Raw genomic sequence first — 24,745 nt, forward strand, 5'->3', positions numbered from 1 at the left:
GAACTAGTTATTAAGGGTACATTTGTGAGCAAAATAGACACCATCTCTGCTGATATGGAGCTAAAAGCCTGATGGAAGAAATGAAATTTATTAAAACAATCACCAAATATATATTAAAGCAGTGTGAACTTTTATTAATAAAAATAAAACATATAGATTTATAGGATCTAGCCTGGTGGGTTGAAGAAGGCTTCCTTATGGCATTTATACTTTAGCTATAATCTGAAAACTAAAGAGGCATTCATTAGAAGAAAGGGCAAAAGGAAAGGTAGGAAATGAAACAATTTTGGAGTCAGTGTGGGTGGAGTACAGAAAGTAAGGATAAAAAAAGACATGGAGAAGTTTTTGTAAAATTAGTGCCATGTGAACACATTCACATTTCTAAAAGACCTACAGATGCATTAGAGATGACAAAAGTAGAGCACGGAGCACCAAGGCGAATCCAGCAGAAACTCTGGGAATGGATGATGCTTAATTAGAAAGATAGAGTAATGAAAAAATTAAATAGAAATAATAATTTCTACATTACTTATTTATTGTGAAGATAAAAGGAAGTTACTATACAAGTGAAAAGGAAAGCTTATGACACAAAGTATACTATATAAGAATAAAATATATTAGAATAAAATATGTTAGAATGCAAAGACTTGTTCACTCACAGAAAGTTTTACATGCAATGAAGTTTGCAGTATGTGTTGAAGGGAATTTGAAAGCGACGACTCACATACAATAGACTGATGTACTTAGATCAGAGTGTTTTGGAAAGATATTAAGGTGGAGTTTCAATGGTGCCTAGAATAAAAGGAGTAAGGACAGCTACTTGGAAATAAGTGGGAACTGTGCTAGGGCAGGGTCTGTTGGAATGAAGAGGAATGAATAAATAACAGGTGTTTTATAGCTAGACTCATCATAGCGTGGTGACTAATTGAGTGTGGAAAGGGAGGAGGAGTGATAAATGGGTTCACTTCAGTTCAGCATGTTATGAATATGGGATTACTATCCTAAATACTATGCTAGATTTATTTGTTGATGTAAAGATAAATATTAGACATTCTAGATCCTTGAGTCCATAGTTCAGTAGGTGAGTGTCATAAGTATCTTCAGTCCTTCCCTAAGCTGAATAGTTGCTAAGAATTACACTTGCCAGACGCCTTTGCAGCTTGAGTTCCAGATAAAAATTAAATTCTACCCGAGTGGCACTAGCAGGAGATTTAGAAAGCAGAACTGCAACAGAAACTCTTGCTGCTACTATTGGTTCTGGCAAGCAATGTCCTGAAACTGGGTATTGGAAGTTCCTGGTGATGGCAGCCATTCTCTAATTTCTTGCATTGAGCTTCCAGTTCTCATGTGTGAGAGGCAGTTGGGAAAGTAGCTGGTGGGGAATGCAGCAGCTTCTTGACAACCAAATCACAGCTAGTGTGATGTATCCTTGAACTAAACAGTCCAGTGGTCATCCCTTGACTGCTGCTGCCCCAGCTCATCCAATCATTTGGTAAGTACCTTTTATTTCCTATATTAAATCTCTTTCTGTGTAAAATAACTAAATTATTTTTTTGTTTCCTGAATTAAAGCATGGCTTTCACAGTGAGTCAGACACATAAATAGATCACTTATACAATATTCTAAGTGATATAACAGTTAAAAGCATAGGGACAAGACAAGTGGATTTTGCTTTTAACTGACCCATGGATTGTAGGACTGAGAACCACCAAAGAGTTTGTGAAGAGGCAGTCAGACGAACAGGGGTGGCAACAAGAAGAGTATAGCTATTGAGACTGAGAGAGGATATGATAGTAATCGTCCTTCCAGCTAATATTACTCTGACTACCCTTGCCAAAACCACAGGCTTCTTTGGCCTTGTATTTTCGTAGATATAAAACCACAAGATTAAACTAAGTTTCCTCCCTGCTCTACAATTCCATAAATCTATTAGAACAATTTATTTTAGTTTTAAGAACACATTTTCAAACATGTCAGAATTTCATATTTTCTTTCCTAAGGAATAACATGAGTCTTTACTTGACTGTTACAAGGATAAATGCCAAATTAGTTGTATAATGGGAGGAAATCATTTAGCTACTTGGGAGTATTCAGGTTCTGATCAAATTAGGATAAAATTGATATGTCTTCTGTGTGAACCATGGTACACAGGTGTGAGAGAGCTATACCATCAGAAAATATAGAGTGAGATAACTAAGTTTTAACTTTTCATCATGACACAAGCTCCCTGTTCTCATCGCCAATTTATTATTTAAACCTGAGAAAATGAGCATCTCAAATTCAGGAACAATTTATATCTTTATTATGAGACAAGAAGATTGAGAACAAAAAGATTGTATTTTTCAGGCACCAGAATTTTAAAGAAATTTTGAAGAGCATCAACATGACAGTTGTCATCATCTTCCACGTTCAACTATAAGTGATTCATGGGCAGAAATTATTATTCAATAGCAACTTCTAGAAGTGCTGAAAAACTAGCTTTTCAGTTCCAACTCTCATGTACTAAAAGTAATCATATAACCCAAAGGAATTATTTTTCTATTTTAAAAAAAGTACCCCTAAAATTGCCACTGGTGCTGTTGACCCTTCAATGCTGGGTTTTTTAAAATTCTTCACTGTCCTCTGGTCTGCATGCACCAGAATCTCAGAAACAAACCTGAAACAAGCTTAGCTTTTTAGTGAGATAAGAGAAAGATCGTTCTACTTCCTGCAGTAAGTTTCTTTGAAAGGAATCAGTGACTTCCTGATTTAGTAGCGTGGCAAGGTAACATGTGTGTTTTTGTTGGTGTTTTCTTCTAAGCAGTGGTCCCCAATCTTAATGGCACAAGGGACCAATTTCGTGGAAGACAATTTTTCCATTGACAGGGCTGGGGTGGGGTGGATGCTTGTGAGATGAAACTATTCCACCTCAGATCATCAAGCATCCATTAGATTCTCATAAGGAGTGGGCAACCTAGATCTCTTGCATGCACAGTTCACAATAGGGTTCAAGCTCCTATGAGACTCTAATGCCGCTGCTGATCTGACAGGAGGTGGAACTCAGTAGGTAATGCTCACTGGAGGCTCCTCACCTCCTGCCGTGTGGACCTGGTTCCTAAGAGGCCACAGACCAGGACTGGTCTGCAGCCCGGGGGTTAGGGACCCTGTAAAGAATAGGAAAGTTGTCACATTCTGTTTAGATCAGAGTGACATTCCCCAGATCAAAAATCTTTTCCACACCCTGACTATTTTGTGTTTTGTTGTTGTTGTTGAGATATTGTACTGTACTGTTCTCTAATAGCAGGAGAAGGAGAGAGAGCTCCTTAAGAGCAGGGGCAGTGTATTTCTCAGTCTCTCCAGAACTTAGCATAATGTTTGGCAATTGAACAAAATTCAGTAAGTTTGGACTAAATCAACTTGAAATACATATAAGTGCAAAGTTAAAAGAATTTGACAAATTTAAGAAGTATAACAAACCTAAAGAAAAGAAATAAAGTCTTACCAAAGAATTTTACATAAATAATGAGTGGAAAACTAAGTCTTAGAAAAATTATGCAATTTTAAAAGAATCCTTGATTAGATGTGTAAGAAACTGAGATTATTCTGAATAATAGAATATAACATTAAGATTATTACCTGGTTTATAACAACTCTGATTTTAAAAAAAGTAAATGTGAAAAAAATCTAAATGTTTTAGTACAATACGCTTATACATAAGGGCATATAAATTTTTGTAAACTTCAAATCAAAGCCATAGTTCTAAAGATAATAATTAACTTTCTGTGTCAACTTGGCTAGATTATAGTGAGCAGTTGTTAGGTCAAACGCAAGTCAAGATGTTGCTTCGAAAGTATCTGTTAAGTATCTGATAAGCAATTGAATGTAAGTAAAGCTGATTACCTTCCATTATGTAGGTGGGCCTCATGCAATAAGTTGAAGGTTGTAAGAGCAAAGATAGAAGGCCTTCCCAAAGAGTAAGGACTTCTGCCTGAGGATAGCAAATACCAATTCTGCATGGGTTTCCTGGCTTCAGACTCAAGAATGCAATATCAACTCTTACTGGAATTTCTACCCTGCCAGCTTGCCCTACAAATTTCAGACTTGTCAGCCCTTGCAATTGTGTGAGTCAATTCCTTAAAACCTCTTTATCTCACTCTCTGTCTCTCTGTCGATTGATACTATCATCTGTATGACTTAACTATCATTAGTTCAGTTTCTCTGGAGACCCCTCACTAATATAGGGCATAATACAGAACAGAAGCAGAGACACTTAGGGACAGTGAGGTCCCAAGCAGCCTATACACCTAAATGTCTATCAATTTCACCTGGTGATAACTGAAGTTTGCCATTAACACATGTTTTAGGTAACTTCTGAAATAGTCCTTCTTTGGTTGCTCTTTTTTAAAATTGGAGACTATTCTTTTGAACAGCATTAGGTTCAAAGCAAAATTGAGAGGAATGTACAGGGATTTCCCATATGCTCCATACCTCACACATGCATAGCAACATCCCCTACCAGAGTGGTACATCTGTTAACAATTAGTCAACCTACATCAACACATCATAATCACCCAAATCCATAGTTTACATTAGGCTTCATATTTGGTGTTGTACATTCTATGGGTTCAGGACAATGGATAATATGTGTCTGCTGTTATAGTATCATATAAAGTATGTCACTACCCTAAAATTCTTCTGTGCTCTGCCTTATTCATCCTTCCTCCACCATTCCAAACCTCTTCTAACCACTGATCTTTTATTGTCTTCATAATTTTGACTTTTCCAGAGTTCATATTGTTGGAATCATACAGCCTTTTCAGATTGGCTTCTTTTAGTTAGTAATACGCAATCAAAGTTTCTCCATGTTTTTTCATGGCTTGATAGCTTGTATCTCTTTATCACTGAATAATACTCCATTGTCTGGATGTAACACATAAAACAGGGGTCCTCGATGCCCAGGCCACGGACCAGTATTTGGTCTGTGGCCTCTAAGGAACCGGGCTGCCTAGCAAGAGGTGAGCCACAGGTGAACGGGCATTACTACCTGAGCTCCACATCCTGTCAGATCAGTGGTGGCCTTAGATTCTCATAGGAGTGCAAACCCTATTGTGAACTGTGCATGTGAGGGATCTAGGTTGTGTGCTCCTTTTGAGAATCTAGCTGATGATTGATGATCTGAGGTTGAACAATTTCATCCCAAACCATCCACCCTACCCAACCCTATCCATAGAAAAACCATCTTCCATGAAACCAGTCCCTGATGCTGAAAAGGGTGGGGACTGCTGGCATACAGTTTATGTATCCATTCACCTACTAAAGAACTTCTTGCATCCAAGACCTGGCAATTATGAATACAGCTGTTATAAACATCCATGTACACACTTTTTGTGTGAAGGTACCTCTTATTTATTTTTGGGTAAATACCAAGAAGCATGACTGCTGTATCTTATGGTATGACAGTGTTTCGTTTTATAAGAAACCACCAAACTGTATTCCAAAGTGGCTGTATCATTATGCATTCCCACAGCAATGAATGAGTTTCTGATTCTCTACATCCTCTCCATCATTTGGTATTGTCACTGTTCTGGATTTTGGGCATTCTGAGTTATGTAGTAATATCCCATTGTTGTTTTAATTTGCATTGCCCTAATGACATATAATGTGGAACATCTTTTTCTATGCTTATTTGCTATTCGTATATCTTCTTTACTGAGGTGGCTGTTAAGGTTTTTTTGGCTTAGTTTTTCATTAGGCTGTTTATTTTCTTACTGTGGAGGTTTAAAGAGTTCTATGTATATTTTTTGAGAGCAGTCTTTTACCAGATGTAACATTTTTACAAATATTTTCTTCCAGTCTGTGATGCCTGTTCTTATTCTCTTAACATTGTTTTTAACAGAGCAGAAGTTTTTAATTTTCACAAAGTCTGGCTTATCAGTTCTATCTTTCAAGAATCATGTTTTGTGTGTGTGTTATATCTAAAAAGGCATTGCCATACTGTCAGCGGTGTTTGAACAAGAGTGACTCCATCTTGAATGGGGAGTGGGTAAAATAAGGCTGAGAACTACTGTGCTGCATTCCCAGGAGTTTAGGCATTCTAAGTCACAGGATGAGACAGGAGGTTGGCACAAGATACTGGTCACAAAGACCCTGTTGATAAAACAGCATGCAGTAAAGAAGCCAGCCAAAACCCTCCAAAACTAAGATGGTGACAAAAGTGACCTCTGATCATCCTCACTGCTCATTATATGCTAATTATAATGCATTTGCATGCTAAAAGACACTCCCACCAATGCCATGATAGTTTATAATGCCATGGCAATGTCAGGAAGTTACCCTACATGGTCTGAAAAGGGGAAGAAGCCTCACTTCTGGGAATTGCCTACTGATTTCCCAGCAAACTAATCCTTCTACCTCTTGTTTAGCATATGACCAAGAAATAACTATAAGTATATGCAGTTGATTAGCCCATGCTGCTACTCTGCCTATGGAGAAGCCATTTTTTTATTCCCTTGCTTTCTTAATAAACTTGCTTTCACTTTACTCTGTGGACTCACACCTAATTCTTTCTTGCATGAGGTCAAGAACCCTCTCTCGGGGTCTGGATGGGGACTCCTTTCTGATAACAATACTAAGGTCATGCATGTTTACTTCCATATTATCACTCATATTTATAGTTTGTGTTTTACAGTTAGGTCTATTATCCATTTTGAGTTAATTTTTGAAACATGTATAAGGTCTATGTCTAGATTCGTTTTTTTGTTATTGTTGCATGAGGATGTCCGGTTTTTCCAGCATTTTTGTTGAAAGGAACATCTTTGCTCCGTCGTATTGCCTTTGCTCCTTTGTGGAAAGATCATTTGAATATACATGTCTATTTCTGGGCTTGCTATACTATTCCATTGATCTAATTGTCTATTCTTTCACCAGAACCACACTGTCTTGATTACTGTAGATATACTGTAAGTCTTGAAGTTGGGTATTGTCAGTCCTCCAACTTTGCTTTTCTCCTTCAGTATTGTATTAACTATTCTTAGTCTTTTTCCTCTCCCTATAAACTTTGAAATCAGCTTGCTGATATCTAGAAAATAACTTTCTAGGATTTTGACTGGAATTGCATTGAACCTATAGGTCAAGTTTGGAAGAAATGACATCTGGACAATATTGAGCCTTCCTAACCATGAACATAGAATATCTCTATATATTTAGTAACTTTTAAAAATGAGATTCAGATATGAACAGTTTGTTATTTTTTTTTTAAGAGGCAAGATCTCATTATGTTGCCCAGGCTGGTCTCAGACTCTTGTGATCCTTCCATCTCAGCATCTCCAGTATGTGGGATTACAAGCATACACCACTGCACCCAAACTAGTCATTTTTAAATCAGCCTTGCATACATGGAGGGACCAATCTCATCAAGTCATAGTGCATATAATTATTTTATACATTGTTATATGTCCTATTAATATTTTGTTGAGAACTTTTGCATCTATGTTCATGAGAGATATTAGTGTGTAGTTTTCTTATAATGTCTGTTTCTAGGGTAATGCTCACCTTGTAGAGTAAGTTATGAAGTATTTTTTCTCAGTCCTCTGAAAGAGATTGTGGAGAATTGGTATAGATTCTTTCTTAAATGTTTGGTAGAATTCACCAGTGAACCTGTCTGGGCCTAATGCTTTCTGGTTTTGAAGGATATTAATTATTGATTCTATTTCTTTAATACTATATGCCTATTGAGATTGTATATTTCTTCTTTTGCAAATTTTGACAGATCATATTTTTTAAGGAACTGATCTGTTTCATCTAGGTTATTCATTTTGTGGGAATAGAGTTGTTCATACCACTCCACTGTTATCCTTTTAATGTTATGAGATCTGTAGTAATATCCTCCATTATAATTCTGATATTAGTAATTCACATTCTGTCTCTTTTTATCCTATTCTTGCTAGAGGCTTGTTAATTTTATTGATCTTTTCAAGGAACTAGCTTTTGGTTTTGTTGATTTTCTCTATTGATTTTCTGTTTTCAAATGTATTGATTTCTGCTCTTTTTTTGTTTATTTTCCTCTACTTACATTGTATTCAATTTACTCTTATTCATTTCTTAAGGGTAGAAACTTAGATTATTGATTTTAAATTTTTGTTCTTCTCTAATACATGCATTTCTAATGGTTTCTTTTCCTCTTACTCCCCTAGAAATGACACAAATGAGCACATGCTGTTGGAAAAATGGTGCCAAAAGATTTGCCTGACAGAGTTCCCACAAACCTTTAACTTTAAAAAAAATGTGATAAAGCAAAGCACAATAAAATGATATATGCTTATACTTCATAGTTGCAAGTAAAATCTACTCACAATGTGATTCCTACTTCACTTCCTGGTAGAAATAGTTATACTTTCTTCTATGGGCCCACGTCTTTATAAAAGTATTCCATCTTCACAACAGCAATTGTCAAAAAATATGATGACTGGCTTCTATATGTATTCCCTATTAGACTTTGTCCTCCGTGAAGATAGAATCTCTATAGTTTCTTAGTTGTATTTAAAGTGCATGTCCTAGTGCATTACCTATCAATGGCACTTATTGAGTTTTTGTTAAATGAGTGATGATACAGATTTAAAGAGGTTTTGCTAGTAATTGGCTACAGTATAATTCAGAGAATTCCTTTTTAGTTGTTTATTCAGAAGCCAAGACCATTTCCTTTATTTTCATTTTGTAATATGGACTCTGAAAACCTAACGAGTTTACTTTTCAATAGCTGAATCACATCAATTTGGTGAACTTATAATGGGTTTGTTTTAGTCATCACCGTGTTTTTTCACCATTTTTAGTTGTAAATTCTTTTCATGGGGTTTCAATGGCTTAATGATAACCAGAAATGACTCATGCAGTTAAAGAATTCACTTCACTAGTGCTGAGTGTGCTAATTTGCATCACAAAACAATTCATTTAAATACAGAAAGCTTTTCTGCATATCTCTTTTTCATGTCTAGTATAATTTCACCTTTATTAATGCAAAGTCTCAAGGTATCCGTCTTAACTGGCTTGTTCTCCAGCTATCAGGGATGGTGAAGACCTATTCTTTCCAATGCTTTTAGTGACAATGGTCCAGTGATGTAAAGTAAAACCCTGTGCTAATTAAGTGTACAGCATTTATTTTTGCATGAAATAAAAGTTTTGCATGAATGGCCCCTGACTTATAGTGGCAGGACCATGGGAGGGACCTGAATTCAAAATCTATTTGATTTGAGTTCATTGCACTTTATTTTATAAATTCACATAGCTTATCCCAATAATTTCTTAATCTCTCTTTCTCTCATTCCTCTTCCCCTCTCTCCCTCTCCTTTTCCTCTTATCCCTTCTCAGGTTATACAAAGTTTTCAAAAACAAAGATGTTGTAAAGATATATGCAATAACTATTACTAAGGCCTAATATTATGACATTATTAAAAAAGCATGTGCTTTGAAGTCTGCAGACCTAGAATACAGTTCTTCTCTATCACATATAATCTATGTATTTTAAATTTACTTCTTATTAAGTGGTTGTGAGCATAAAATGAGACGATGAACACTGCTGTTGATGGAATGCTTATTTCCCCCAAATTCAATGTGAAAATCCTAACCCCAGTATTGGAAGGTAAGGCCTATGGAAGGTAATTAGATCATAAAAGAGGAGCCCTCATGCATCATGTATTAGTTCATTCTCAAGCTGTTAATAAAGACATACACAAGACTGGGTAATTTATAAAGGAAAGAGGTTTAATTGACTCACAGTTCTGCATGGCTGGGGAGGCCTCAGAGAACTGACAATCATAGTGGAAGTCACCTCTTCACAGGGTGGCAGGAGAGAGAATCAGAAGTGCAAGCATGGAAAATGCCAAACACTTATAAAACCATTAGATCTCGTGAAACTCACTCATTATCAGGAGAACAGCATAGGAGAAACCACCGCCATGATTCAATTACCTTCACCTGGTCTTACCCTTCACACATGGGGATTATGAGGATTACAATTCAAGGTGAGATTTGGAGGAGACACAAAGGCAAACCATATCAAATGGGATTAGTGTGCATATAAAAAAGTAAGAGAGAACTTATTCTCTCTCTCTGTTTTCTGCCATGTGAGAATACAATGGGAAGATGCAATGGCCATATGCAAACCAGGATATGTGCCCTCACTGAACAATGGTGCTAGCGACTTGATGTGGGAATTCTCAGCCTTGAGAACTGTGAAAAATAAATTCCTTTTGTTTATAAGCTACCCAGTCTATGGTATTTGTGTCATAGCAGCCCACTCAGATTAAGATGCCTTGTAAAGTGAGGTTCATGTGAAAATTCTGAAGCAATTTCTATACCACAAGTCTTTATTTTGGATGTACTCTTACTCTTCAGAATTAACTGACATTTTTCTGGTATATAATCATCTTCTCACTCTGAGCAGAAAATTATCCACTACAATCACATACATTTTGATTGATATTCATTCATAGTAAACTTAGCTTCTCTGTGTTCTGAGTGAATCTGGAAAAGACATTGGATAGAATCAAAGCTATTGTAGATAACTGCAAGAGGGATGCAATCCAGGAGATGCAGCTACCATTCCATTTACATGTGGCATGCTCTGTGATGAATGCTGTCTGGGTATGGTCTCTAAGTTTCATAGCTGCTATGAAGGCTAGCATTACAATATATAATTTAGATATGAGAAAATTAAGTGTCAAAGAAATAAGTTATCTGATCAAAGACATGGAATTAGAAAAAGCAACAAAATCCATATTTTTCATCTGTTTCTAAAGCCAACGTGTTTTCTAATGAGTCATATTTGCCTGTCATATCTAACAGATGATTACGATATGTTGAAGAGAGAATCTGATCATTTTAGGAAAAATGAAGGCTGCATATTAGACTTGAACATCCATTGTTTAAAGGTTCCAGAAAAATGTTCAAACATTGGTTTCACGTGTGGGTCTTCTCTCCCTTACTTTTTAACATTTATTTGGTCCCTCTCTGGAGCCCTGAGAAAAAGCTAAAGATGGAAGCCCACATACCATATGTCTAAATATTTAAAAATTATAAGTCAACCTATGACATGGCTAAAGGTATTCTTTTTAACCTTAAAGGCCAAATGAATATAGAACTATTGCACTTTTTGGAATTCTGAGCTGAATGTATTATTGAGAGGAGGGCCTGCTCCTAATCCTCAATCTCCAGTCTCAAATTTGCAACATCTCCCCTTCCCTCTTACCACTGACTCATCTCAAACTAAGAAGGGCTTTGGAGAATCCCTTCTCACACATAAAAGCTCCATCCATATTTCCATAGAAAACTATCCTGTGTTTGCTTGTGCCTGGGATATGTACAGTGCTGCTACACCTTCAGGGGGAGACCACAGAGAAAAATCTCAAAGACAATTATAGGGTGGATTCTGGAGTCCCAAGTACCCAGATGATACCTCTAAATGCCTCTAAAAGGCATTCATGAGTTCCACATAGGCATATCTCTTTGACCCCATGGGATCGTCACATAAAGAGATGTGTGTTGGGAAGAAGGCTAGGTGCCCAGGTCAGGAGCTCCTCGTATCTATCCAAGACTTAAGTTGGTTCTTTGTTTTGACCTAAAATACCAAGCATCCAGCACCAGTTCTAATCATAGTCTCAGCATTCCATGTGCCACCATCTCTGTTGGAAGTTCTGTCCCCTGTTGTAACTTGAAAATCATTCTATTTTTTGTCCTTCTTCCTTTTTTGCCTCCCCTCGTTGCTCTCCATTCTTTTCTTTATTTTTCTGTCTCTGTCTGTCTCTCTCTTCCTCTTCTCCTCCTACCCCTTTTAGTCTCTACTTCATTTCCCCTCAGTTTTAGGCTCTGGAATCAGACAGCCTAAGTTCAAATACTGGTTCCTCACTTGGTTTGGGTTATTCACATGGTCTTGGATTAACATTTGGTGTCTATGTATCACAAATTCCTTATCTCTAAGCCTTGATAATGAGAGCTCCAATCTTATTTGGCTGTGGTGAGGATTACAGAAGTGAATGTGTGTGAAGTGCTTAGTTCAGTGCATTTTAGTAGCCCAATGAATGTTAGCTTCCTTTTCTTCCCTCCTTCCTTCCATCTCTGCCTCTTAACCTCCTTCCTTTCACTTTTTCTTGATTTTTTTCTCCCTTGTTTCCTACTTTTGTTATTTTTTCTCTTTGTTTCTTATTTCATCAGTGACTTATCGGTGACTGCTACAGTTCTAAGAATCACAGCAATTCTCAACTGAGGATGCTTTTTATAAACAGAGGACATTTAGCAATGTATGGAAACATTTTTGCTTGTCACAATTAAAAACATGATAATGGCATATGGTGGGAAGAATTAGGGATATTGCTAAATATCTTTGCTGCCTATGCTAGACCCCCCAAAATGAAGAATTATCCATCCCCAAATAACAATGGTGCTGAGTTTGAGACTCCTGTTCTAGAAGTTCAGACATAAATGAAGTATCATCCTGAGAGTCTCCAGGGATCACAGGAGGGGCAGACTAAAAGCCAATCTTAAGTAGTGGGTACAGGGTACCGTATAAGTAAAATGGAGATGCCAATTAATTAATTCTACCTTAAGAAAATACAGAAAGGGTATAAAAAATAATACTTTAGATGAATCATAAAGAATACTAAAAGTATAACAGAAGTTTCCACTGAATGAGTGCTTTTAAGGCACCAGTCATTGGGCTAAACCCTTTCAATATATTATGAGAGAATATATTGTTTATGAGCTTTGTGGGAGGAGGATCAAGATCTATAACTTCAACATCTATAACAATGCAAGGTACCTTTTAAGCCCTCAATAACTACATACTGGATAAACAGATGAATATAAATATCTTAGTTCTGTGTTTAGAAAATAATAAATACTAAATAGTATTCATTGTTAACATGTCTTTTAGCACTAATATATTATCAGGGGAACCCACCCCCAATATTTCAGTGTAGGTTCTTTCTATTTTCCCTAAGTGGCGGCTGGCTGAGAAATAAAGAGAAAGAGTACAAGGAGAGGAATTTTACAGCTGGGCCTCCAGGGGTGAATTCACATATTGGTAGGACTGTGATGCCCACCTGAGCCACAAAACCAGTAGGTTTTTATTAAGGACTTCAAAAGGGGAGGGGGTGCAAGAACAAGGAGTAGGTCACAAAGATCACATGCTTCTGAGGCCAATAAAGATCACAAGGCCAAGGGCAAAGCAAAGATCACAAGGCAAAGGGTGAAATCAAAAACTCCTGATGAGGGTCTATGTTCAGCTGTGCACGTATTGTCTTGATAACATCTTAAACAACAGAAAACAGGGTTTGAGAGCAGAGAACTGCTCTGACCTCAAATTTACCAGGGTGGGATTTTTTCCCCACCCTAATAAACCTGAGGGTACTGCAGGAGACCAGGGCGTATTTCAGTCCTTATCTCAACTGCGTAAGAGAGACACTCCCAGAGCAGCCACTTATAGACCTCCCACTAGGAATGCAATTCTTTTCCTAGGGTCTTAACATTACATTCCTTGCTAGGAAAAGAATTTAGTGATATCTCTGCTACTTGCACATCCATTTACAGGCTCTCTGCAGGAAGAAAAATATGGCTCTTTTTGCCCAACCACACAGGCAGTCAGATCTTATGGTTGTCTTCCCTTGTTCCTTAAAATCACTGTGATTCTGTTCTTTTTCAAGGTGCCCTGATTTCTTATTGTTCAAACACACATGTTTTACAATCAGATTTCATATCGTTCAAACACACATGTTTTACAATCAATTTCTACAGTTAATGCAATCATCACAGGGTCCTGAGGTGACCTACATCCTCAGCTTATGAAGATAACAGGATTAAGAGATTAAAGTAAGACAGGTGTAAGAAATTATAAAAGTATTAATTTTGGGAACTGATAAATGTCCACATTAAAATGAAATCTTCACAATTTATGTTCAGAGATTTCAGTAAAGACAGGTGTAAGAAATTATAAAAGTATTAATTTTGGGAACTGATATATATCCACGAAATCTTCACAATTTATGTTCCTCTGCCGTGGCTCCAGCTGGTCCCTCCATTCGGGATCCCTGACTTCTCGCAACAATATATGTTATATTAATTTTACTGGGTCATATACTCATAAGTTTTAAAACAAATTGGATTTGATTTCAAAGTTCAAGCTCCTAACAGTTAAGACTCAGAAATTTTATAAGAAAACAAGCTAGGAACAGGTAAAGGATAAAGTATTACAAATGAAAAACACCCACAACACAGGTCAAGTCATGAAGATAATAAGGGCTGTTGTGAGGTAGTCATGATTAGACTGCACCAGGACAGCGTACATCAAAGGGCAGAACAAAAACAATGCATCTGGAAAGGCGGGTTTCCATCCAATCACAGAGGCCCTCATATACACTGCTAAGGTATGCCTGGAATCAGGCTGTGGGAGAATTTACAGATGTGTTTCTTCTGCAGTTATTCTTCTGTCTGTAGACATGGAATAAGAAACATCTTTGTCTCTGCTCAAGGCACATTGAGCAAGTAGTAAAAGAAAGGCAAGTGGGAAAAGAGGAAAAAAGGAAAATAAATGAGTTTAGATAGGCCTTGCATGATAGATGTCCTAAGGGACAGGGAAAAGTAATCCTGTGTAAAAAAGCAAACCAAACTAACCAAACAGAAACAATGCACCCAAGAGCCTGACTATATAAAATACCAAAATATTTGATGCAAATATCATTGTCTAGTATCTTTCTTGTAACAAGTAATTCAGTATTAAGACTTTTCTACATTTTCTGTCATTATCACCCTTTGTGCTAACAGTGTTTTTCATGACACAGGTGCTACAGGTGCAGACATTTTGGCACCAAATAGTTAAGATGGTTGCCAGAAAGTCTAGCTACACAGCAAGGCTTCTAAGCTCAATCAGAATCTAATCTTGACTTTTGACACTTAGCAAGTCTCTTTTTTTGTGAAACTCTTCAACTCCTCTTCACAGATGAAACCCTGAAATACATAATTTCTGTTTCACTGAACAGAGCCAATGACCAGAGGATATCAGTCAAGTCCCCTTCTGATTTCTCTGTCTCAATTCTAATTAATCCTCAAGGACCAACCTAGAATATTAAGTGGTTTCATGTGTTATGTAGTTATTGTGTAACAGGAACTTGATAAGTGATTTAAATATATCTCATATAATCTTCTCCACAACTCTATGACTAAGAATTCTTCATTTTTTCTAATGAAAAAACTAAGTCTTAGAAATTCATTAATAACTAAGATTTATTGAATAGAAAATATGTGGCTACAGGCATTTTGAATTTTTTAATGTATTTTTTTTGTATTCTATATATTTTCTGTAGACTCATCTTAACTATCTTCTGACGTATCTCTCCTGAAGTCTTGCACAAAACAATTCACCTTCTACCTCCATTCTCCCAGGGTCTGAGCACCTTGTTCATGCTCACGGAACTGTTATGAATAAACATTAAGAGTCAAGAAGGAAAACATAAGAAAAGGAAGGAATTGGTTGGTAAGAAAGGATAGAAAGAAGAAGCTAATTAAGTTTATAACAATTTAGTGGAAAAGTAAAATAGGTAAAATAATATGGGAAGCTCAATGTGGTCAGCTTTACTATAGAAGTAAGCAGAAAATAAATAATACAGCAAAAGTAAAAGGCATTTACATCAGTCTGGGGATTCATGGAACACTTCCATGAAGATGCTTTGCCTTGGCTAAGTCTTACTATGTGAAGAGTAGTTGCCTAGATAACAAAGAGGGAAGAGGTCATGGTCCACATGTTTGAATACAGTAGTAAAAATGCGAAGGTATTCATTAAATCTGACAGCATTCCAACAACCATGCCTTTTGTTCAAGTGAAGACACCATTTCTACAGACCTCGGACCCACTTCTTAATCCTAGCAACCTAATGCGTAGGACTCAGTTATGAGGCACGTTCAGGAGGGGTTTAGGTGAAGATACACAAAGAAAAAAGCCCATAAATTAAGGATGGGGCTTCACCCAGATATGAGCACTTTAGCACTTGGCCCTTTATTTTTTCAGCATCTCAGATTACAGCCTGAAATGCTGAATATTAACTACAGCATGGTTCCTACTAAAACTCTCCTAGTTGGCTTGTGGTTTCAATCCTGGTGGAACAGGCTGCCTTATGAAGACACTTCTTAGAATCATCAGAAAATTCACAGAAAACTGGTTATTATCAACAGCCTAACATTGAATAGTTTATTGAAGTTATTTATAAACAGATGCTAATTCTTCAGGAAAACAATGAAGACCTTGAGGTTTGGGCTCAAATTTACACATATCTTTCCCCCATGTTGCAACATTTGGTGTCATGTCCCTAGTAAAGTCTTCAAGAATAAATGCTTCCTTAATTAATTAAACATGAAGAGATTGATTCTTCTCTCTCCAAACCACAGTTTTCTAAAAGGGTATAATATGCTTTTTGCTCACTTACTACAAAGGTTGTATAAGACATTTTAGCCAAAAAATAAATAAATAAAACTAGCATAAAAATTGCTTAAGGAAAAAGGATATAAAGCCATTACTCAGGGAGTCACAACAATGGTAGTAAAGGCTAAATGTTGGTGGTATATGTTAATCACAGAAATGGGTACAGGCAGACCAAGGATTAGAACAAAAAAACAGAAGAGCTGAGGGAGCAAAAAGAAGAAGAAACAAAGAAAGCCAGTTTGTTAGAGTCAGTGAAATATTACAGTACTACTGGACATTGAAATATTTACTATGGGATTCATGACCTTTCCCCTACGTTATAGATATATTTTATGCTTAGGACAAAATAAGAGACCACAGTTATATAAGAGCCTTAAGAAAAATGCAATGGATCAAAATTTAAGTTAGCACTTCAGCAAACATTTATTATGTATCTACTCTGGACTGAGAATTGTGTTAGGCTGTAAAAATACAAAGATGAATGGGACAGAGACAAATAAGCTCATGGCTTACTGGGGTGAAATTACATGCACTATAGCTTTTTGTTAACAGTGTGATAAGTGCAATAATAGAAGTATATGTGCAGTGCTTTGGAAACAATGAGCAAAGAACAGTTTAATCTATCTGGGGGAGTCTAGGGAACAAAAAGTTAGAAAAGCAATGGCATTTGCACTTTGTCTTGAACATCGAGAAAACGTTTCCCCAGTGGACAATGGGAATTGAGGGGCATATTTTCTAGGCAAAGTCTAGACCATATGCAAAAGCGCTGAAGCATACACGTTTGGTGTGTTGGAAAAGGCTGTTAATAAAAGTAGCAGAATATGGCTGAAGCATTTATTACTTATAGTTTAAGAATGAAAAGTGAGTAAGCAATAGCTGGGTTATAAAGGCTCTAAATAACATGTAAAGGAATGTGGACTTAATATTTTTTTCTCTAGTCAAAATATTAGAAGCTTTAAATTAAGAAGGTGTGATCAGATTATGCTTTAGAAAAAAAATACTACAGTGCTTTGGTAAAAATAAACTATGCTTGGTGAGGTCTTTAGGAGATTGAGGCAGGGAGGTCTCTTAGGTAATCTTCTTTAGTAAATTCAAACCAAGAAAAAAGGGAAATGAATGAAGATCTCCACAGAGCCATTTATGACACTTGCTAATGCCTTTTTGAGAAAAGTCTAGGTATTTAGTTTTGTAGATATTTGTAGACAACACTATGTACATGCACTTGTGGCCACCACTATATAAAATGCATGTAATTTGAATGTTTTATAAAATGGTTTTGGTTTCATCCCATTATTCCTACCCAGCATATAAATATCTAATAGATAGTTGTTGTGTAAATGAATGCAAGTGTCCATATGAAACTATGCCCAAAGATTTTGCTCTGCGAGCACCAATACTAGACAATATGAAGAGATCATTTACATTAGAGACACCTATGTTTGGTGGACACACTGAGCATGTGAAACGCCAGCAATAGCTGAGGTGCCTGATTTTTGTCAATAGCAATACCTTCTGAGTAGAAAAACTAAGTATCACATATCATAAAGACTAGGTGAATGGAGTGCTAAGCATTATTTTTAAAAATCTATCAACTCAACAATTTGTTCCCGTGGACTAAAAATCCCATGGTTATGAGTAGTATTGCCTTAAATGAAGAATATGCTGGGTGACAGATACCACACTTTGTTACACTTTAGCATACCCATTTAAATTAGAAAAAAAATGCACTTTATTTTCATCTTAATATATACTTTACCATGGCTTTTTGGTGTTAGACCATTTTTATACAGTGTTCTTTCTTGGCATAATATTCCCATATTTATCAACATGAGAAATATTATGAAGCCAAGTAGAACTGTTTACAAATCCCAGGGCTTCTCCTCAACAATTATTTGACCTACAGAGTGACTAAATTTCTTTAACTCTAAGTTCATTTTCAGCAAAGTGGGACTTACACCGCATGCCCATTTTTGGAGAGAGCAAATGAGATAATACAAGGAAAATGCCTAATACTCTTCTTGTGCACATGTAAGGGTTTAAAATTCTGCTTTCTCCCTTTTCCTCTTTCATTGCTCTTATTTCCCTTCCTGCCTCCCTACATGTATGTCTTTTCTAAAACAAACAGCAACTGGAAAGCAAAATTGTCATGAAGTTCAGAGAAAGTTCAAGTAATTACATTGTGCTTAGATTTGACCTCAAATTAAAAGCCTTGACTTCTTGAAAAAAGCTCCAGATATTTGAGAAATAATTCAAATACCTAAATCTTTTCCTGGCTCAGGTAATAGATTTTACCAAATAATGATTTTGAGGAACAAAGTGCTAAGGCTCTTTCTGTATCTGCCTGATCAATATAGTTATGTTAGGACTTTGCATTTCAGGAGCAAAATAAACTTTGGAAGTCTCAGTTCAGCCAAGAATAACACTCCAAAACTATCCACTAACCAATAAATTTGCTTTGCCAGGTTCTAAACAAGAGAGCAAATACGTGTTCTGCTTAGCTATGAGATAACTTTCTCTCTGACCTGGAGATAGCGGTGGAATTATGGTCTCCAAAAGCCTTGTTAAATACCTCCCAATCCCTCAAAGCATTTGGCATGGCATGTTTGTTTAATTTGATTTTATCCCAGTGTTAATGGTTTTGTTCCATCCTAGTGGCTCAAATCCTTTAGCCTGAACTTGTTTATTATAATGTGTCTGTGATCAATTTTGCATAGAACCACTATTTAAAGTAAGAAGGAGCTGGATCCCATAATGACATTGCTAATCTACTAGTTAAACTTTCATTCAGTAATATTCAGTTGGCACTTTCCTAATGTCACCCTGACAGTAAATCCTATACCACTGCTAGAGACCTAAAAGTCCTTGAAAGTATATTACATAATCTTTATTTCTAGAAACATTTCTGTTTTTGTCTAAGAGAAAGAAAATTATTTCAAGAAAAGTTACAGCTGAGTTGGGAATTGAAGAAAATCTGGCTTTGATGTGTTAGTAATGATTATCAAGAGAAACTGGGGACTGGAAGGAAATAAAGTGAGAAAAGATGGTAGAAAAAAGAATAGTTGTTTTCTGAAATTCATTCTGAGGTGAGGGGGAAAGCTGAGGAGAAATATATTTAGTTTCTGGCAGACAACTGTCAGCAGAGGGGAAGAAGCTGACTAGGCCATGCAGAATGCCGTTCCTCAATTTTAATCAGAATGGACCTACAGCAGACACTGTTAGGGCTGATTACATAAAATCATTTGCTGTCTCTTCAAGGCCACTCACTAAAAACCTGCTCCTAGTTCCACTGTCACTTACAAGGGCATGTGGTAATGATATCCCCACAGGTTCCCAAACCAGCCATCTGGACACATCCCTGAGCTTTCTCCCTCTTCTTCTGCATCCTGTCATCATCAAGTTACATTGAAATATTCTAGGATACTTTCTAGAATATTCTCAAAACCTATTCACTGTCTGATATCTCCACTACTACTGATCTAGACCAGTACATCATTACTTCTTGATCAAATTTGCAGAAGACTTTTATCTTCTTGTCTATTCCAACCAGCTCTGATACAGAGCCTGCAGACAGAGTAGCCCTAAGTACACCTAGAATTATCTCAGTTTTTTTCCATTTATGACCTGTCAACACCTTCCAATTTATCTCAGAATAAAGTTTAATGTCTTTAATATCATTCTGCGTTATCTGGCTAAGACTTCCCACCCTCATCATGAACCTTCACAGAAATTCACACTATACTAAATTTATTTCACCTCTTTGACCTCTCCATAAGCTCTCCTTTCTCTTTGCCTTTTTCATGCCTTTTCCTTTGCCTGAAACGAAACAAAACAAAACAAATTTCTTCCTTCCCCACGTCCCTCAGGTCTTAGCTGAGCCATCAATCACTCAGAAAAACCAGATCTGGCCAGCTGTTCTTCTGAGAGGCTCTCGAATTATCCTATACTTCCCTTAATTAGTATATAACAAACTTGTTTATCCTGTTGCAAGTCTACTCATCTGTATCTTTCATTAACTACTAAGCTCTTCAAGAAAAGAAGCTAAGTCTATTTGTTATTCTACCCTCAACAATTAGAACAGTGCCTGGCATATAATAAAGTTTCAATAACTATTAGTGAAATAAATGACTAAGAAAATCCTGTGTACTAGGCTTCTGGCATGAGAAACTGTGCTTCAATTCATATGGGAATTTCTTTGTTTATATATGGCCAGGCTAAGTAGATTAAAAATAGATAACCTAAAACTTGTATTATCTCAAAAATTTGAACTTGTAGATAACTCTGCTTTTTTTCCCAACTACAAATGGGTCCGGTTTAACCATATAATCTTCTCTGATCCATAGAAGATATCTAGGCATATTATTTTTTATTGATTTATATTTTAGTTTTTTTAAATTTTATTTTAGCTTCAGGGGTACATGGGCTGGTTTTTTATATAAGTAAACTTGTGTGACAGGGGTTTGTTATGTGAATTATTTTGTCACCTGGGTACTAGGCCTAGTAGCAGATAGATATTTTTTCTGATCCTCTCTTTCTCTTTCATCATCCACCATCAAGTAGACCCCAGTGTCTCTTGTTCCCCTCTTTGTATCCATGTGTTCTCATTATTTAGCTCCTACTTATAAGTGAGAACATGCAGTATTTGGTTTTCTGTTCCTGCATTAGTTTGCTAAGGATAATGGCCTACAGCTCCATCCATGTTCCTGCAAAGAACATGATCTCATTCTTTTTTATGGCTCCATAGTATTCCATGGTGTATATGTACCGCATTTTCTTTATCCAATCTGCCATTGGTGGACATTTAGGTTGATTCCATGTATTTGCTATTGTGAATACTGCAATGAACATACACCTGTGATATGGTTTGGATCTTTTCCCCCACCCAAATCTTATGTCAAATTGTAATCCCTAATGTTGGAGGGGATCTCCATGGAGATGGGGTCTGGAAGTGGGGTCTGGCGGGAGGTGACTAGATCATGGAGGTGGATACTTCATGAATGGTTTAGCACTAGCCACTTGGTGCTCTTCTCAAGATAGTAAGTGAATTATTGTGAGATCTGTTGTTTAAAAATGTGTAGTACCTCTGCCCTGTCTCCTTGCCCCTGCTCCAGCCATGTAATAGATGCCTACTTCCCCCTCACCTTCTGCCATGATTGTAAGTTTCCTGGGGCCTCCACAGAAGCAGAAGACACTGTGGTTCCTGTACAGCCTACAGAAACTGAGACAGTTAAACCTCTTTTCTTTATAAAAAGAAAAAAGTCTCAGCTATTTCTTTATAGCAATGTGAATATAGAGTTAAAAAGCATGTATATGTCTTTATGACAGAACAACTTCTATTCCTTTGAGTATGTACCCAGTGATAAGATTTCTGGGTCGAATGATAATTCTGTTTTTAGCCCTAAAGAATTGCCACACTGCTTTCCACAATGGTTGAACTGATTCACACTCCCACCAACAGTGTGTAAGAGTTCCCTTTTCTCTACCACCTCACCAGCATCTGTTATTTTTCTGAGTTTTTAATTATAGCCATTCTGACTGATGTGACGATATCTCATTGTAGTTTTGACTTGCATTTCTGTAAGGATCAGTAATATTGAGCTATTTTTCATATGCTTGTTGGCTGCATATATGTCTTCTGAATATGACTCATGTCTTCTGCATATGGTTTCAGTCTTCTGCACATGGCTAGCCAGTTATCCTAGCACCATTTATTGAATATGAAGTCCTTTCCCCATTTCTTGTTTTTGTCAGCTTTGTCGAAGATCAGATAGTTGTAGGTTTGCAGCCTTATTTCTGGATTCTCTATTCTGTTCCATTGGTCTATGCATCTGGTTTTGTACCAGTACCACACTGTTTTGTTTACTGTAGTCCTATAGTATAGTTTGAATTTGGGTAACGTGATGCCTCCAGCTTTATTCTTTTGCTTAGAATTGCCTTGGCTATTCCAGCTCTTCTTTGATTCTGTATAAATTGTAAAATACTTTTTTTCTAGTTCTGTGAATAATATCATTGTTAGTTTGACAGGAATAGCACTGAAGCTGTAAATTGCTTTGAGCATTACGGCCATTTTAGTGATACTGATTCTTTCTGTCCATGAGCGTGAAATGTTTTTTCATTTGTTTGCATCATCTCTGATTTCTTTGAACAGTGTTTTATAATTCTCATTGTAGAGCTCTTTCACCTCCAAATTTAGCTGCATTCCTAAGCATTTTATTGTTTTTGTGGCAATTGAGAATGGAATTGTGCTCCTAATTTGCCTCTCAGCTTGGCTGTTATTAGTGTATAGGAATGCAAATGATTTTTGTATGTTGATTTTGTATCCTGAGACTTTGCTAAAGTTGTTTATCAGCTTAAGGAGCTTTTGGGCCAAGACTACGGGGCTTCTAGATATATGTGAGAAAATATTTTAAATGGTCCATTTTCAAGGTATGATAAATCTAAGCACAGCAAGCCAGGCTGAGGATGTAACAAATTTCATGGCTCATGCTCCTAGAAAGTCATGATAAGTGAATAGAATATAGAGGAGGCATCAGCCCATAAAAGAAAAGAAAGTTTTGTTATTGGGAAATGGAGAGTTAAGTGGGGAATGGGACTAGAGTAAAACCTTATGAGGGGGATAATAAAACCTAGGCAACATCTGGGAAAATTGTAACCCTATAGTACTCAGCCAGTGAAGAACTAGGGGAGGGACTTGTGTGCTAGGAAATAAATTAACTGCTGTAAGTGCCTTGGGTGTGCCTGCCTACCAGAAACCTGATCTTGAAAGGCCTCTACTAAAAGTCTCACTTTTGCTGTCCTTGGTGCCTCTGAGTCCATTCTTTGGGTTTGGACAAATGAGAATGTTTCTCACAAATCTGGAGTCCCATCCAGGATTTCTGTGAGAGGGAAGATGCATCCCACTGGATTTAGGTGACCCACTCTCTCCAGGTGTCCCAGCTCCCCTCAGAGGCCATAGACAACACCGAGACTGTTATTCAGGAGGCAATGGAGGCAACACAGGGAGAAAAGCAGGCACCGCAGCACCAGGCAACCTCATGCACTAGCCAAGTTAGGAAAATTGAACTGAATACTGCCTTGGTGGCTGGGCATTTTCAGAGGTTGAGTGTGTGTGACTCAGATGTATCCAAGGTATGAAGTATAAAGTCCCAATCTGTGATTTGGTTCTCCCACAAGGGAAATGGCTGGAGGTGGATGAAGCAATTCTCGAGGTGTGTAAGAAACCTCCAGTAGGGGAGTTGAGTACACAGGGAAAAGTTCAGACACACAAAGCGATTTTTGGGGTGTGCAAGAAACCTCCAGTAGCGAGGAGTTGATTACACAGGGAAAGGCTCAGACACAGAGATTGACCAAAATGGGAAACAGGAATTCTAGGCCTAGGGAACAAAGGAAAGAGGGAGCCAAAGAGTCTCCCTCTGACATTCCCCCAGGTAGTCCTTTGGGGAGAATGCTGCAAGTTTGGAGGAACAACCCTCACACCAGGGATAACGAAAGCAAAATATGATAAAGTATTGCTGTTTTATCTGGCCCAAAGACCCATTTGTTAGCCTTCAGTCTTTTGGCCTAAATTTGGCTCAGATGAGGACTGGGTTTGCCAAGCTTTAATTCTCTATGTGAATGATAAAACACCATCCCCACAAGAAGATATAGGTTATGCTCTCTACTGGATCAAGGAATTAGCCCCCATGTTCCCCCACAAAGAAGAAAAAAAGCCTAGTGAAGAGCCCTCACCCAGTGAAAAGCCCTAGGACCACCATCATGCTTGCCACTGCCTACAGCTCACAAAACAGTGGACAAAAAGATCAAGGGGCAGCAGGAGGGTTAGAGGAAGAAAGACCTGGTGACTATGGGGGAGACAAACCAACTGTTTTGCTCCTTTAGATTCTTATCCAAATTTAATAAAAGAATTAGAACAGTGTAAGAGGGATATTGAGAACTTCCCTATCTCTTCCAAGCAGCAGACATCTAGCATGTTTCTGCTTAGGGAAGTTCCCATGGGACCAGGAGAGATTGGCTTTGTAAATGATCCTCTTATAAGTACTGAAGTTAGGAATTTCAAGAAGGAAATAAAACCACTCATAGAAGATCCCCTCTGTTTAGCAGACCAGCTGGACCAATTCCTAGGACCCAGCTTTTACAGCTGGGTTGAAATGAGGTCTATCATGAATGATATCTACCATGAATGTTCACAGGTGAAGAAAGGGGAATGATTAGGAGAGTGGCCATGACCATCTGGAAGAGGCAACACCATCCCAGGCAAGGAGTCTTGCCAGATGAAAAAAAATTTCCAAATGTCAATCCTGAATGGGATTA

This window comes from Hylobates moloch, unplaced genomic scaffold (genome assembly GCF_009828535.3).
Source record: "Hylobates moloch isolate HMO894 unplaced genomic scaffold, HMol_V3 SCAFFOLD_11, whole genome shotgun sequence".
NCBI lineage: Eukaryota > Metazoa > Chordata > Mammalia > Primates > Hylobatidae > Hylobates > Hylobates moloch.